General features: G+C 42.6%; 1 protein-coding gene across 1 annotated transcript in view; it reads left to right on the top strand.

The window, feature by feature from the left end:
• TNNI3K (TNNI3 interacting kinase) overlaps nucleotides 1-17762 on the top strand; it is a 2902528-nt gene that overhangs the window by 2469380 nt on the left and 415386 nt on the right. The window lies entirely within an intron of this gene.

Genomic DNA, 17762 nt, shown 5'->3' with positions numbered 1-17762 from the left:
GAGTTTAGCAATTTTTAGACATGGTTTTCACCTCCCATTTAAATGCCTGGTCGTCTTGCAGATCATGGGATCTGGTTAGGTATCAAAGGCAATACAAAATGAAGGTGGGTATCACATTAATTTTAAACACTTGTGCCTTCCCACACATTGATAGGGAGAGCATGGACTGTTTTATCAAATCAGATTTAGCCATGGATATACACATGCCTAAGTTATCCTTCCCTATGCATTCAAGACTTGTGTTAATGTTGATTCCTAAATATCTCTAGTTTGATGTTTTCCATCTGAATTGGCAATCTGCTATTGAGGCAACCGTTGTGTGTCTAGTAAGTGATTGTATCTCCAATTTCTCCAAATGAGTTCCATATACCAACGTTTTAAGAATTACAAGATTACCTGAGTAAGGATTTTGATACAGCCCGCCGGGTTGGAGAGGGTAACCACGATAGCACCTGCATAGAATAGGGCTATATGTTCCCTCGCCAGTATCTTAATTCCTGCATTGTCTCTGTTGTGGGGAATGACAATGGCTAGAATTTGTAGTTCTAAGATGAACAACTGGGATAGTGAGCACCTACTGCCTGGTTCCCTCTAAACCTTAAACTCTGACAATATGTGGCCATATCAGGTCCCAAACTGGTGAGGCATTGGTGTCTAGCTAGTTGACTTTAATTATGATCATTTTTACAGAGTCCAAGTCATTCCAGTATTCAAAATGGATAGGATCATACCACCCTAGCAAAGGTTTTCTCTGCATCCAATTAGAGTGGCACCTTTTTGTGCTTGTCATCCTTCATCTACCATAGCATGTGAGAAAGCAATCTCAGATGGAATGTGGGGTATCAATGCAGCACAAAGCCTACTTGGTCACACTGGATTACAGACAGTAGGACTAGTTTAAGGGCCTATTTGCAACTTCGGTGGTGTGGTCCGCCACACCAGCACCCTGCTCCCACACCACCAAAATCAACCACCGCCCGCCTGATTATGAGTTTTTTTGTGGTATGGCAGGCAGTGCTTTGGCGGTCCCACAGCAGCGCAGTTCTATGGCTCATATGTGAGCCTTAGAACTGTAGCGCCAAGGGAGCACCAAAGTCAGTTCCAGCACAGTATTCACTGTGCAGTCCACGCCGTGCAGGAGCAGGGGTGCATGCCCACAGGGGGGCACAACATGTGCCCCCACTACATGCACCCCCATGCACAGGGGTACTAGGGGGCCCTGTGGGCCCCCCTTCCTTTCCTGACCGCCACACTTTTCATAGCGGGCTCACCACCATGAAAAGTGTGGAGTTCTGAAAAGTCAAAATATGCTTGGTGATGCCTCAGAGGCACCACCAGCATATTGCTGCCCTAGAACGTTGTGTCACCACCGAGGGAATCATGATCCCTGGTGGTTGCAGCAGTACCTTGGTGGTTCTACCGCCAAAGTTGTAATAGGGCGGTCGGACCACTGGTTTAGCAGTAGCCACGTCACCACCACTGTGCTACCATGTGTTTGGTGGTCTACGGACTGGTAAACTTTAAATCAGGCCCTAAGTCTGTGGGGCAGTACCTAAGCTAGTATCTTTGTATCCACATTAATAAGCAACATTCCCTATAGGTAGCACAATCAAACAGGTGTTTATCCAAGAGAACTTAACTTTATTTGACTCTTTTAGGGAAGAAGGTATCTTCCCGTATATTCCTAAATATGTTACATAGCAAAGGTAGTAGTAATGGTTTATTGATTTTATAATACTCTGATGAGTAGCCATCGACCACCACCACTTATTCCCTCTATTATAATCAGCCGAATAATAGAGTAATTAGTTGAGAAGAGCACATTTAAAACTGGTTGAGAAGATTCATTAAACAAGGTTTTGGTCAGGAAGGTAAGTTCCACTTTTGTGAGGTGATTAAGTCTCTGATATCTGATCTATCTTTTACTTCTTAGGTTTTTCTCCAATCAATTTATGATGCTTATATTGCCCACTAAATGCCATATATATCCCCATTATTCTTGAGGTGCATTATTTAAATGATTCTAGTAAATAGTAGTCTGTATATATGTGGAGGACTTACCATAGCTTTTGCTTGATGACGTTCAACTGATTAGTGTTCGAACTACTTTTTAGGGACTTGGCAGTTAAAAAGTCCAGAATTGAATGTTAGAACCATACAACAGTGCTCTATGCATTGCACAGTAGGATGAGCGTGTGCAGCTATTTCCAGATTCTTTCCATGGGGCTTTGTGCGACTAGCTGAACAAATCTATTACATGTGCAAGTCACGTGGCCTCAATACAGCTGCTTATGGAACCTGCACCTGGCCTCCACCAACATTTTGATGAATTTGCTCCCATGACCCCAGAATTTGGTATAGCAAATATTTTATATAAGTCGCAGCTTAAACCGATTGGTCAAAGTGCTTGAGGTTTATTTTCATGAGATAAAAATTGGTGTTTGCATTTTTTACTATTTGATCATGGGCATGTACATTTGGTGAAAAAGTCTATAGGCGCACACTGATCAGCTCATTTCCCTCTGCTCTAATTATTTTTGAAAAATGTGCATTATTAGCACTGATGTGAAAGCACATTATTAACCATGTCCAGTTCCATATTACACCAATTCCAAAATTCTTTGTACGTAAGCACAAGCATAATTTTGTGTTTTTACCTGCAAATCTTTGCAGGCAATCCTCTTAGTAATTTCTATCCAGGTATGTTCCACGTATCATACACACTATCCAAATGGACAGAAAACTCAAATACAGCTCACTCTTGGATTTGTTAATTTCTATAGTAGTTGCCAGTGATATTAGGAAACACTATCCATGGTCAACATGCTGTATTGTCCAATTCAAAAGGCTATCTTTCTGCCATCACCGTCCACCCCAGCTATCTCCTCATCTTGTTTGATTGTTAATTGTTCATTATCAGGCTGACTGCATCACTACAAGAGACATGAAGACCATCTTAAATTATTTTGAAATTGTCTGCTTTTGTCTTTCCTTTTCATAGTATTTTATAGTGACTCATAAATGAAACGTGCAATAGACATTGGGTCCTAAAGTTAGATCCACTCAGTGATACACTAAATATGGTCTGCGTTCATTTTTTATTTTTCTACGATTTCATATTATATTTTGTCTTCACATTGCTACAGTTGAGAAAATCTGTTGTCAATCCAAAATATTATTGAAAAAATATCACAGTAGAAAACATATTAGTTTATTTATCTGATGTGAATTCAATTCATGTATTCCGCATCTTAAAATGGATGTTTCGTTTGATTCCTAACACTACTGCAGCCATCTTTTAGGAAATTACACATTTTTTCATCCAGTCTGATGTTTACAGGTAAGAACTATCTGCCAGTGGGGCATTTTGGCCAAAAATAATGTCATACATACTTATGATGATAACAACTGTGTATCAATGCTAGTGTTACATTTGAGACTTTGGGAAAGATGCATGGAGAAGCAAGATTGAAAAACACTCCATTCCTGTTTTCACAAACTTAAAGTGATTAATCGCCATCTCTTTTGGCAATCATCAATAGTAAATTAGTAGCCTTAATATTGTGAAATTTGCAAATGGAGCACAGAGGGGTTGAGTAGAAAAGCCTTTCATAGCATGCTCTGTAGATAAATACTCAATTATTCACTCATGTACCAGAGCTAAAAGTAGCTAGAAGCTAAAAGTGAAGTTCTAGGTGCTATCATGTACTAATATTGGTTACATTTCATAAAACTGTAGAGGCCAGTAACTTAATTTAAAATGATGGTGAGACCAATATTTAGAGTAATACCATGTAAAATGGATTGGTTCTCTTTACGCTGTGCATCCACATGTGTATGACACAGCTGCCATTTTGTTTGCTTTTTTAAAATTTACCATTCCAAGATGACACACGCCAACATTTTTGCAGTAAGTGTAGAAAAAAAAATGAAATGTTCTTGAAAACGTATTTTTGGAAAAGATTGGCGTGTCAGCAAATTGTACGTGCCAAGCCCTCAATTTTTTTTTTTTTTATATGAGTGGGAGAGGCAGGTGAGGAAGAGTGGGCATGTGTTGGAAGGAAGTAAATGCCACCAGCTAGAGAGAGCAAGGCGGGGTATAGCAGAGGAGCTATATTTCGAAAAATGAATACATGACAAAAAGACAAAAGGAGGGAGAGGAAAGTAAAATAACAAAAACATACCAGCGTGTGGGCAGGCATGAGGCATTTTAGGACCAACAGAGCACACAGGGACAGAGCAAGAAAACACATTCCCTCCCAATGACTTCTGAAAATAAAAGAAAAATGAAGCTCCCAGAATGCAAGCAATCTCAGCAATGAAAGGACATAAGTCAACCAGTCAGAACAGTGTGAGACTGCAAAGCTCCTGAACAATAGAACAGGGAGGAAAACCACTGAATCAAGAGAAGGGAAGTGAGGTAAGACAAGAAAGCCTTTCAAATTGAGCAAGAGGCTGACTCACGGTGCTCTTTTTATGTTGGAAGCAATAGGTCTGGGTAAACGGATAGTTAAAACGTTCTGTAGACAAGCCCTAAGAATGTGCCCAAGCAGTGTGCATTAAAGAAACATCATATCAGTGTTGAGAACAAGCAATGTTGATACTTTACAGGCATGTTTTCCATTATTTGTATTACCAAACACTGGACTTCTCTCTCGAGGCAACACAATAATACGTTCAGTTTTCTTTCCAGCTGGGTTGTTTGTTATAAGAACAGGGGCTAGAGAACAAAATTGGGTTATAATAGCACATGCTCCAATCCTAAATATTCTTGTTTTGCATTTTTATGAACTCATTCCTTAAAGTAAGACATGTTTTGTGAACACATTAGAACTCCAGCATTGCTTTGCTTGGAATATTGCAAACTTCTCCAGGCACACTTCAATGCAAGGAATGGAGCATCCGCACACAGTCTGAAATTATTCAATTGAAGAACTTCAATGCTTTGAAATACCTGGGTTAGACAGAATTTAGTAATATCTAGAGACCCGAAGCAGACTTTAGATCAAAGCATGTTTTAAGGAGTGAGATGCAAGAGTAAGTTGAAAGGTGAGAATACAACACATGTTTGGCACTCAAACATGGACGCTTTCTTAGCTGGATTTGCTTCATTAGTGACTTATATAAACCTTTCTATTTCCATGCTACAGTGTTTGTATGTATCTAATGAGGTAGTCAGATGAGAATGATTGTCAGAAAGCGTCCCATTCTGGTCGTACTCCTGACACAGTATATTCTTCCTGTTGCCCTGAATGGAAATTGTCAATGCAATACTCATTCTTGTGTTGCATTTGTTACGTGAAATAGTTTAATGAGTTGGCACAAATGGTCTACATCATGAATGGATCTGGGTTCAACTAGAAACCATAGTGGTGGGTGTAAGGGCTGGAGTTCTCCTTTAAATTATTCACAGGGGTGAGCTGGTAATGTTATATGTTTTTGTATTTATTGATGCATTTTCTAAAGTATTTGTTTATAGCCACATTTTGCCTCAATGACAGAGGTGCTCTTTCATGGCTATCTCGCAGATGGTCTTTTCTGTTTATCATAACTCCAAGTTCTTTGCCTCCAGGATTTTTTTAAGGTCCTGATTAATTCTGATACTATCCCATTCTGCAAGACTCTTTTTGGGGTTTATCTTCGATATGAGACAGCTTCTGTTTCATCAGGATAGATTGTTCTATAGTGGTGCAACACAGACTATTAACATGGCACTCAATGCACTGTGATATCAAATGAGCCACCGATAATATTATCCTGAAATACATCTTACAATAATTCCTAACTGTTAGACCTGCCACCATTGGCGTGGGTCTCCCTTCAATTTTTTTTCTGTTGCATCCTGTGTTTTTGCTATATGTTTTGCTGGTCTAGATGCTTTGGGCACTGTGCCACTGCTATTCAGTGCCACAGTGCACGCGCTCCCTAATGTAAAGTTATATAATGGATTAGTGACTCCATGATTGGCTTATTTGATTCACTTGTCAGACCCTAGTACAGCGCATCTTGTGTGCTCAGGGCCTATTAATCAAATGCTGCTGGTGGGCTTGCAGCACTGGTTGTGCCACCCACAGAAGCAGCTTGTAAAGTGTGTCTCAGGCCTGCCATTGCAGAGCCTGTGTGCAGTCCAGTCCGGCCATGTTGACTTGGTAAGTGCACCCACTTACCAGTCCCTAAACCTTCCCTTTTCTACATGTTAGACACCCCTAAGGTAGGCCCATAGTAACCCCATGGGCAGGGTGCATTGTATGTAAAAGGTAGGACATGCCCTGATGTGTGTGGCATGTCCTGATAGTGAATTACAGCCAATTTTGGTTTTTTTCACTATTGCAAGGCTACATGTTTCCATAGGCCAGAATGGGCAGTTTGATTATAACATCTTATAGTCCTAACTGACTCAGGGAACTAGGTAGAAATTCGAGTTTAGTATGCCAGAATTCAGAATGATAAAATACATATTTTAGTGAAGTTGGTTTTAACATTCTGTGTTTGAAAAGACCACTTTTAGAAAGTAGGTATTTTCTTGCCTAACCATCCAAGCCTGCATCTGCTAGGTTGTGTATTCCATGTCTGGTTTGTGAGTGACAGGGGATGGGGTGGCTCCAGGAGACCGGATGAGGCAGCACAAGGCTGAATAGACCTATCTGCATGAGGAGTGGTGGGAGGAGTAGCACCTGGGCCTGAATAGGGCGGTGACTGCCTTCCACAATGCTCGTTCCACCTCCTGTGGTGTGTCTGATGACCCTGGCCCACACTGACAAAGGAAGACGTTGTGCACTGGCAGAATGCACCCAGAAGTGGTTTGGACTAGGTACAGACACACTCTGCCTTCAGAGAAAAAGAACTTGTGTGTATAAAAAGAGGGACCCAGACCCCAGAACTTTAGATCACTTATGAGAACCAAGACGACCCTTTGCCAAGGAGAACCAAGGAAGCTGAAGGAGGAGACTGCTCCTGTACTGTGCTTTTGGGGTTGGCCTGCAGTGTTTACTTTATTGCCAAGGAAAGGAGAAAAGGAAATTTGTGTGTACTTTTGCTATCTTGAAGAAGAATCTCCAAGGGCTTGAACTGTGCTTGCCTCCTGCCTGAAGTCTCAGGGATACAAGACTTCACCACCAGCTCCCCTGAATTCCCTTGCTGAGGAATCCTGCCTGCAGAGAGGTGCCTACTGTTGTTTATGCCCTCTGAGAAGACTGCGAGTCGCTGGGAATTGGAAGTGCGACGCAACAAGGAGAAGCATGTCGCCGCCGCAGCAGTTGCCGTCTCATCACCGAAGAAGTGTGTCGCAGCCGCAGAGGTCACCGTCGCATCACAGGAGAAGTGTGTCGCAGGGCATGTTGCGTCTCTGAAGTTACCGAGCTTGCCGCATGGCCGTCGTGCATGCACGCATGCATTTTTTCGCATTTCACTGGATCGTCGCATCGCATCGCGGCACCATCTTGTCGCATCGCACCGGATCACAGTAAGAAACCGACGCATCACCTCCTCTCCGGTAAAGAACCGACGCATCACCTCCCCCTAAGCAAGGAACCAACGCATCCTCTTCCCTGTGACCCTCTTGTTTGTATTGCGTGACGCATCCAAGGTACTTTGAGAGTAAAGTGTTGCATTTACCATCTACATTGAACTAAGCTATTTTTACCATATTAAAGACTATTTTTGACTACAGTATTGTGGATTTTTGTTGTTTGGTCTTGTGTTAAGACTAGTAAAGATTACTTATTTTTCTAAACTGGTGTGGTGTCCATTTGTAGTGTATTACTGTATGTGTTCCCAAATGCTTTACACACTGCCTCTGAGAAACGCCTGTCTGCTCTTGCCAAGCTACCAAAGGGGTGCACAGGGGTTATTTTAGAAGTGTACCCCCTTACCCTGACTAGAGGAAATGGTCACTATTTGCTCAAAAGTACCTGCCTCTGCCAACTAGAGAATCCCAGTTCTAACACTAACACCCCAAAGTCAGTACATGCTGGTACATCATTGTTCTTTAAATTCTCCTAGAAAGGTTGAATATGTTTTTTAATTTATAACTCCCTAGAGGTCCCATGGTCACAATGGCCCCACATTAGCTTAGGATGTAATAAACAACAATGTAGGAGTCATAGTAGTTCTAGAGATCAATGATTTACACTATTTTAAAGTATACTTCTTCTTGGTTGTTCATTCTAGACCTGGTGAATATCCTTTCGGAGATAAAATCTTAGTTTATAAGTAAGTAGATGGAAGCATGTCGTGGCAGATGGAGACAGCCAGATTTGGATATATTTAACCCAATGCCAATGTATGTTGGAAGATGCCACTGAATCACATTTCTATTTCAACCAAATGGATTTAATTACAAGGAAAATGACAATGTCACTGCGAGAACCGATATTATTCTTAATTCAGGCTAAATAACAACTTGAGTGATAAGAGGTTAACTGTTTATTTACTATATTCCGTCATTGGAAGGATGTTTTTTGTGCAAGCACAAATGTTTTGTGGTCTTGTAGTGCACCATTAAATGTATTACACCACCAGCAAAACTATTGCAGAGCTAAACTAGTATGAGCATATGGAAACAATTTGATTGGACTAGAGCAGAGATACCTTGGAAATTTGTATTGTTTATCGTTTATCCATTTATAAGGCCTTGGGTGTACCTGCAGTAGAAACTGAAAGGTATATTGCCGCATATTTTCAACCAGATGAAGTCTTTGCAGTTATTTTTTATTAGCTATGTTGATATTCGTACTTGTTCAGCTTCAATATGAGATTCTCTCATTTCCTTCATGAGTAGTATTATGATTATAGCATAACAAATTAATTATATTTGGGCGTGAGGTTCATAAAATGAATCCTTTCATTATTTTATACTAGTTTGTGGGTTTGGAAAATGCTTAGTTTTGTCCTCATGCTCTTCATAATGTTGTGCTTTCTGAATTCAAAGGCTGTGGTTAGCCCTTGTGAGCCAGGTGAGAATTCTCTAATTCTGATATTCGCTTTATTATCCATGTAGGTTATCAGCCAGCTGGCTGCCACCTTTGGTGCCCGTATATGAATAGATGTGGAGATATTAGTCATTGCAGAACATAAATGACTGAGGCGTCTCTTCCTGATATTAGGTGGCTTGTCTTATAATGGAGGCTTTTGAATTTGTTATCAAATTCTGGCAGATTAAATCAATTTTTTTCATTTACTGCATATTGACAAAAAAGATGGCCACGAGATAGGAGCTCAACATTGGAACTCCCGGGTTGGGGATCACCAAAATCAGTCCATATCCCCCGATAACCCAGCCAGCCACCCCACATTGACATACACTATTGTCATAAGGATCAACACGACTACGGACTTGTACTTAGGAGTTGCTCACCTGCAGTTGGGATCCCTTGGAAGGCTCATCGTCTCTAACACACTCACCCGTTCAGCCTTGGCGCCCAAGGAGGGTTGCAATAGCGAAGTGGCTGCAGGACGCAACAGCGAGGAATCGGCCTCTGCGACCACGGTGGATTGGCTGCCGCTACAGTCCAGACACACTCGCCCGTTCTACCTCGGCACTTACGGAGGGCTCCAACGGCAAAGTGGCTACAGGGCACCCCAGCGAGGAAGCGACCTCTTCTGCCTCGATGACTACGTTGGATTGAGGCTGCAGGTGCTTCTGACTGGGCCCCCAGTCTGGCTGGCCCAATGGCAGTCTCTAAGGCACCACAGGGGAATTACCCAGTCTTCGGCTGAGTTCAGCCTGCGCTTCAGGGATCTTCGGTCTTCTTCTTGGCCTCTGGGCATGGCGTATCTCGCCCCGGTCGACAACCTCACTGCTGCCTCAGGGTGCTTTTGCTCTTGCCTGCAACCCTGATTGCTGGATTTCCTGCGGCCCTGATTGCCTGATTGCCAATTTGCATCTCTGCCTGGGGTGCTTCCGATTTTTTTTCCCTCGTAAGCTACCCCTTTGGTTCCCCCGCATGTACCGCAACCCAATTGCAGGTTTGAGGGTCATGGAGGCAATGACGATCTCCATATGTGCAGCCTAATGAGAGTGCATAGCTCCAGCTCGCTGGCGCTCCGGGATTCATGAGGGATTTAATTGTTTGTCTCCCAATCTGCCGGGAAAATATGTGCACTTCAGTGATTGAAAACTTGACACGCTGACCAGTTGCTTTGTTGCAGCTAACAGCACAGAGATTCTGCTCTGGATTGCCTGCAGCTGATGCCTGCCTATGACCAAGAATAAGAGGCATTCTCTGCCTTGCTCCTTTCTAGCTGCCTTTTTGCCTGGATGCCTTCACCTGGTTTCTGTCTGGACCAGGTAAGTGGTTTCTACCTAAACCTGCCCTGCAAAAATGGCGGCTGACTTTGATCTGCGAGCTATCTGTCTACTGTAGAATGTGCGGTTTTATTGTACAACAATCTTCAAAATGGGGCCTCTCATGGTTATCATCCATTCTTAAGCCACTACTCAAAATGGCCACTACTCAAAATGGCCTCGAAGCTTGACTTTTCAATAACTGAGCTAGGTACTCTCGGGGTCCTTCTTAAAATAGCCTTGATGTTCACTCAATTAGGATTTAAATCGAAATTGAAATAATTCCTTGCTCGTCTTATGCCCCTCTGAACCTTCAAGCAGGGACTCGTCTGCCTACAACTTCCGGTGCTGTCTCTACTCGTCGCTCCTGCATCGCCATGGCTAATATACTCACCTTTTGATGGACAACTTTTATTATTACCTGGAAGTAATCAGTCAGGTCAATATGCTCACCTTTTGATGGACAATTTTGTTAAACACCGGGAAGTCCTTCAGTTAGTAAGGATGCCTCACTGAAAAACTAGGCACATGACTACTCTTCCTTCGCTACCCCATACGGCCCCTCTTTTGGGATCTTTCCCTCCCCAGTTTTACTCACCTATTGCTTATTGTGATCCCCATACCTAGTCTACCACTCCTACGCTAACTGTTTCACCCCTGCAGTTGCGTTGGCAATACGCATTGGTGAGTGGACTATTGCCCCCTTTCTTCTACCAGGACACCCTCCCAAACCTCTCCTTCCCACATTCTTTTGGTTTCCCTTAATCTCTTCTTCCTACGCACCACATTTATCATGGCACAAAATACTGATCATCCCTCTAACCCCTTTGTTCAATCTGGAGTGAACACTTTTAAGATTATCTACCCCCCAACCTATCCATAAATGCTAAGAAGACCTTTAAACACAATACCCTCAAATGGTGACCCGAACTGCTTATATCAGACACATAATTTCTCAAGTAAGGGCACTATAGTGACAGATCTCATCTTCTACTCCAACAGAAGAGCGCAGTGGAGAAAGGCCCTCACTTCTATGCTTCATTTCAAACAGACCAAAACTCCTCATGGCTTTCGTTTATCCTCGCTTCTATCCCCTTATGGCCAAGCTGACTGTCTCCCTTTACAATAATGGTAATGTCCTTATTCAAGCCTCGGACTTGAACCTCAAGCGATTCAACTATGCCTTCCTGAGGATCAAGAACACATTAACTAACACCAACACTTCCACTCGCAGTCAGACTGGGCCAATCACATGCACTGCTCCCGAGGTGATAGACTGCCCCTCCTCCCCTGTTCCCATGCTCCAATCTGTTACACACACCACACAGCTATACGCAACTTAACGGAGGTTACTTCTACTCCCCACAACATGAACCCGAACAACCCACTTCTGCCTCGCGCAGGTGTGGGTTTAACTGACCTGATTACCACCCACCTTGCGGCTGTCCCCATCACTGTTCCTCCTTTACCTTGCCTTCCCTCTTATCCTCAGTCCCCTGCATCACACACTGCTCGCTCCAATAACAGGAGTGATGGACACACTACCAACTCCAACAGACATGTAGGCTCGGATATTCCTCCCTTAGGCCCTGGATCTTCCAATTGCAGGGCCCAGAACTTAGTTGCTGTCTCCTGTCCGCTGACCAATAACAGACACTCACCCACACTCTCATTATGTGCTTCACCACCCTATTCCTCTCCTAATTCCACTCTGTCTTTCCCTATTCCCACTCCAGGCTCTGATTCCTGTCTCGAGTATGACTCCATCTCCCTCCGTAACTGGGCCGTTGGCCCCGTACAACCCTCTATTACCCCTCTGACAGCTGAACCAGTCCTACCTTCGCTGGCTAATCCTGCAGATAAGTGCATGAACAATCCCTGCCTTGAGGAGAAGATTGCGGACCTCAAGCATGATATCTTGGTTGTCAAAGAGATGGGGCAAAAATTCTTCAGTTCTCCTTGAAGATGGAGAAACGTTGGGGCTTACTCTCCGCTCAGATGAATGATATCTACAACTCACAGAATCTCTTCCACTCAGCTAACTTCCATTCCGCTTCCTGCTCCTATCTTAGTTCCAGCTGGAGCTCTAGGCCTTTACCTAATCATCACTCTAGGCCCCACAGACCCTTACCTCATCTATCTGAAGAAGACATTCTCGCCCTTCTTGTGTCCTACACTGACTCAAGGACGGTCTCCTCCTCCACCTCTACTCTCAACATCCCCTCAATCATTGCGGACCCTGACAGGGAACCAAGCCTTAAACTCAGAAAGGTGAACAAAGAAAACCTACTTCACATAATTACCTCTCTTCAAGAAGTGGTTACTTCCAATCTGCACGTCAATTTGATGCCAATCAATTGTAGATCAGCTGTGAAACATGCAGCAGATACTTCAGAACTCATCATTGTGCAAAACCTGGACCTTCTGATCAGCACTGAAACCTGGCTCAATAATACATCTTCCCCAATTCTTGACACCCTAATCCCCCCTGACTACTCCATTCTCAGAAGTGATCGACTTGTAAACACAGGAGGGGGCATTGCCTGCATTCATCGCTCCAAGCTCACAGTAAAACAATCTTGATGTGCTGTTTTATCCTCCTGTGAACAGCTAGTGAGCTAGCATATGAAATCTGGAACAAAGGCAAGAAGATTTGTGTGCTGCACTTGATCTATCACCCTCCTGGTGACAATCTGGTCTTCATAGAGCAAATCATGGAGGTCATTAGCACGAGCTTGGATCAACTCTGCCACATACTCCTTGGAGACTTCAACCTTCATTGGAATTACACAAATGATCCAAATTTCTGCTCCTTTAAGACTTTTCTCTCTGTCCTTAATCTCTCACAGTTCTGTAAAGGCCCTACACACAAGAAAGGTGCCACTCACGACCTCATCATTGCCAAAGACAACATTATACATATAGGGGACATCTTACTCTGTCTGTGACTGGTCTGATCATTTTCAATTTCCCTTCCTCATCTTAGGTAAGGGCTTGGGTAGGCAGTGTCAACCCCTGAAAGCAAAACAACTGACTCGCAATAAGAGAGACATCAACATTCTAACTTCAATCACCAAAAATAGTCTACAGCCCCCCCTAATATGACCAACCTTGATGATCTTTCTGATCATTACGTTAACACGTTGTCTAACTTTCTGGACTCTATTGCTTCGAAACAGCTCAAAAGGATACCAGTCAAACTTTCTAAACCATGCTTTAATGGTTCCCTAAATGATGAACGGCACAATATTAGAATGGATTTATGCATTATGTTACCTAGGGTAGACAGCGAGGGTAATTCGGTCCCTACCTTTATTGGTAGGAACTGTGCTACGGTTATCGATTACCTCATTGTCTCCACCAGTATTATAGCTCTGTGTTCCTTACCTGTAATAGTAGACCCGGCCCTAAGTGATCATAACTGTTTAACAATGTATCTTTCTTTGTGGGGGGCCAAAGAAAAGGCGTTACATGGTGAAGTGACAGATATAGCTCCACATAGACCTAATGGCCCTAGAATTAAATGGGGTAGGCAAAATGAGGAACATTTACTATGTACTATCGTGTCTGCCTGTATAGACGAGGTGGAATGCTGTCTCGAACCCGAAAAGAATAATGTTGATATTCTAGTTAGTTTCGACATTATTAATAAAAATGTTGCTGAAATTTTAACGGGAAGAAAACCAAAGGGCCCTAGGATTAATGGGGGATGGTTTAACAGAGAATGTACTAAATCCTTACAAAGACTCAAAGCTGCTCTTAAGGGTAAACCCAGAGATAAGGAAGCAGTTAAAACCCTCAGAAGGGAATACACAATTCATCTGAGGGATAGGAAACAGGAACTAAGGGAAGAGGCCTGGAACAATTTGACCAAGGCAGTGGACCTTAAGGATATCAAGCTTTTTTGGTCCACTGTAAATAGTCCCTTCATCCAAAATGAAGAAGTCCCGGTAATGTCAGCCCAGGTATCTGAGGAACAATGGGTGTCTCATTTTACTAGTATTTTTAACCCCGAAGGACTAGCTGTAGGGGGGGATAGTGAAACCATGGCTTTAACCCCCATACCTCTCAATATCACAGTCTTAGAGGTAGATGCAGCCATTCGGGCCAGTAAGGGGGGAAAGGCGCCGGGCCCGGACGGGGTACCCGTTGACCTTTATAAAGCCGAGATTTCCATTTGGAGCCCATTGTTAACAAAGGTTTTTAATGCAGCTGCGACGATTGCGGCTCCACAGACCTGGGGGGAATCAATTATTATCCCGGTATATAAAAAAGGGGAGAGGGGTGAGGCAAAAAACTATCGCCCGATCTCCCTCCTTACTGCTTCCCTAAAAATTATGAGTAGAGTATTACTGAGTCGTCTAGAGGAATGGGCAGAAGATAAAGGGATCCTTGCAGATTCACAGTATGGATTTCGCAAGGGGTTGGGCACTATAGAACAGTGCATTAACCTAGACCTTATTATATGCAAATATACACGAGCCAAACAAGGCTCGTTGTTTCTTTGTTTTGCCGATCTGTCCAGTGCCTTTGACTTGGTTGACCATGGTCTTCTGTGGTCAACCTTGTTGGACATGGGTGCCCCTCAAGATATTATTTATTTCCTGGCCCAACTTTATAGGAACCTGACAGCCAAGATACGATACGGGCAATCGGGGGAGTGTACCCCCAGTGTTAAAATAGGATCCGGAATTAGGCAGGGATGCGTCCTTGCACCTCTCCTTTTCTCCCTTTTTATTAATGCAATTGAGTCGGAACTACGGTCCACCAGTGCAGATGCACCGACTGCTGGTGGCTTGTCCATCCCAATATTGCTTTATGCGGATGACGCGGTTCTGCTCTCACAAACCCCCTTAGGGTTGCAAAAACTTATGAATAAATTTGCAGATTTTATTAAGGGGAGAAAATTAAAAATTAATAATTCAAAAACTTTTATAATGCCCTGTGGGAAGAAAATTAAGAACCTAAGGCCCTTTACAGTTATGGACCAAACCATAAAAGTGGTGTACAAATTTTGTTATTTGGGTATCACTTTTAATAGTGGGGGGATGTGGACTTCCGAAATGATCAATGTAAGAGCCAAAATGGCCAAGTGTTCTTTTGGCTTATTTAGGTTTGCATCCAAGCTAGGCTCAAGACGGATACTAGACATGTTGTATTTATATCGACATAAATGTGTTGCTCTGGCCCTATATGGTTCAGGAGTGTGGGGCCATTGTAATAACAACATGCTCCAGGTTGAGGAGAACAAATTCGTCAAAAAACTCCTTTGTTTACCATCTTCTTCCTCAACAAAGCTGATCCATCAAGAGTCTGGTCTAGAACATCTATCTGACTTGATCAGACTAAGACCCCTGTTAGTATGGAGATCTATTTGGTCTAAGGAACAGACTGGCTTTACAAGAAAGATAATCTCTGATTGTCTTTACTTGGATAAATGTTCCCGCATCCCGTGGCTTAACTATATTATCCGAACATTTGATGATGTTTTTAATTTTAGGGTCTGTGATAACCCTTCTTGTGTTTTAGATATCACGAAGAGTGAGATTAAACATGAATTTTTGAGGGTTAGCATGATGAAGCGTAACGCAGCTACTGTTCAGTTCTCCTCACATGTTTTTTATGACAGATATAATAAGGAAGAAATGGGGCTCCCAGGATACCTTAAATTGGTTACTATCCGTTCCCACCAATTTGTGTTGACAAGACTCCGGATGGGGATTGTTCATTTGCTTGTTGCGTATCCTGTAATGAAGACTTATACTACCGCCCCCTGTCCGTGTGACGGGACTACAAAACAAAGTACGGAGCATTTTTTACTGTTATGTCCTCTTTATCTCCATCTTCGAAAAGTATATCTGAAACCGCTTTTTAAAAAATATAATGTATCCAATATTGTTTCGGCCATGGGGCTTTTATTTGGACTTAATTCACAGGACATCTGTTTTTTTACTGCTGTATATATTTTAAAATCGATATGTCTGAGGAAAAGCACCATTTTCATGACATGTGATTAATTTAAAACTTGCTGAATCCTCATGTTTTTATATTTATGTATGTATGTACTTTTATGATTATTAATTAATGATCGAATAAAGTTTTTGAATTGAATTGACTCTCTGAGAGACTCTAGAGACATTTGCCTTCAACCACAAATCTCACTCAACTGAGAAAAATGAGAAGCGCCCACAACAAACACATCCACTTAGCGAAAACCAACCACTTCAGAACTCAATTGGATGGAGTCAAAAATAAACCCAAAAAACTCTTTGAAATCATTAAGGAACAATCTGACCAGTCTAACCAGAACGCTACTCCCATATCCCTGCTCCCTAGTGGTGAGGACTTTACAGCTCACTTCTCTGAAAAAACAAGAAAAATTTAGTTGGAGATAGGTGGCAGCACAGAGAACACGATGACTTCCAATATGGGAGAAAGACCGAACAGGGACAAAGAGGCTGAGGATCTTTTTAACAACATCGCTAATAATACACCCCTGAACACGTTGTCACAGGGTGGATCTACCACTAGAAAAGAAGGTCTAAGGGAGAAATTCGTTAGATTGGAGAAATTAAAAAAAAATGAACTTTCACGGTGGTGGGATGCTGCCACCTTGAAACAATATATTAAACTTAAAAGGATTCCAAGGGGTTTAAGATCACAAATCCTTCCTACCTATGAGGATTTGGAAGTTTATTTATTGAATGAATGGGAGAAGGAACTATGTAACAATTCAAACAAACTAATGACCATACTAATAGAAAACTGCGAAAGGAAAGTTACACAATTGCAGAGGGACATAGACATCTTAGAGTCAGAGATCAAGGATCTTAATATACCGGAGGGCACCTTTAAGAATTATGCCATCCTCAATGATATAATTGAACGCCACGTATCGGAGATCAAGATATGTAAGGCACGTAAGCTGAGAAGAGATGAGCGTGATTACCGCGAGGGGCGTATCTTCACCTTCGCCAAAAAGTATGATCATCTCATACCCAAGACTAGACAACAGACCCAAACTGAAAGTGGCTCACGGGGTTCCAGCTCCACCTCCCTGAATACTACACACACGAGTGGTAGCGAAGTAGAGGAGGACAGCAACGCCCGTAACACTGGGAGTGGTTTTCTAGTAGAGGTAGCAAGAATAAAGAGGGGCAACAAGGAGTACAGGCGGGCACCTCAAGGAGAAAAACCAGGAGGGGTAAGAGAGGAGGAACAGAAAGAAGACACAACAGGGGTCAGGACCAGATCCTGGAACCAGAGGAAATAGACATCATAAATATAATCAACTTAAGTGACACACAACTGTCTAATGATGCCATGTCAGTGCTAACCAGAGGAATGAATTTTTGCCCTAAATTTACTGGCACCGTATGTGATGTAAAAATTGATTTGTTCAAATTTGTTAGGCGCATGAAACTAAAACATTTTGAGTCCACGAATACTGTCAATAAAAGTGTGATTAAGCATTTGG

This window comes from Triturus cristatus, chromosome 4_2 (assembly GCF_964204655.1).
Source record: "Triturus cristatus chromosome 4_2, aTriCri1.1, whole genome shotgun sequence".
Classification (NCBI taxonomy): domain Eukaryota; kingdom Metazoa; phylum Chordata; class Amphibia; order Caudata; family Salamandridae; genus Triturus; species Triturus cristatus.
The sequence above is the reverse complement of the archived record's forward strand: the minus strand, read 5'-3'. Positions and strand labels throughout refer to the sequence as shown.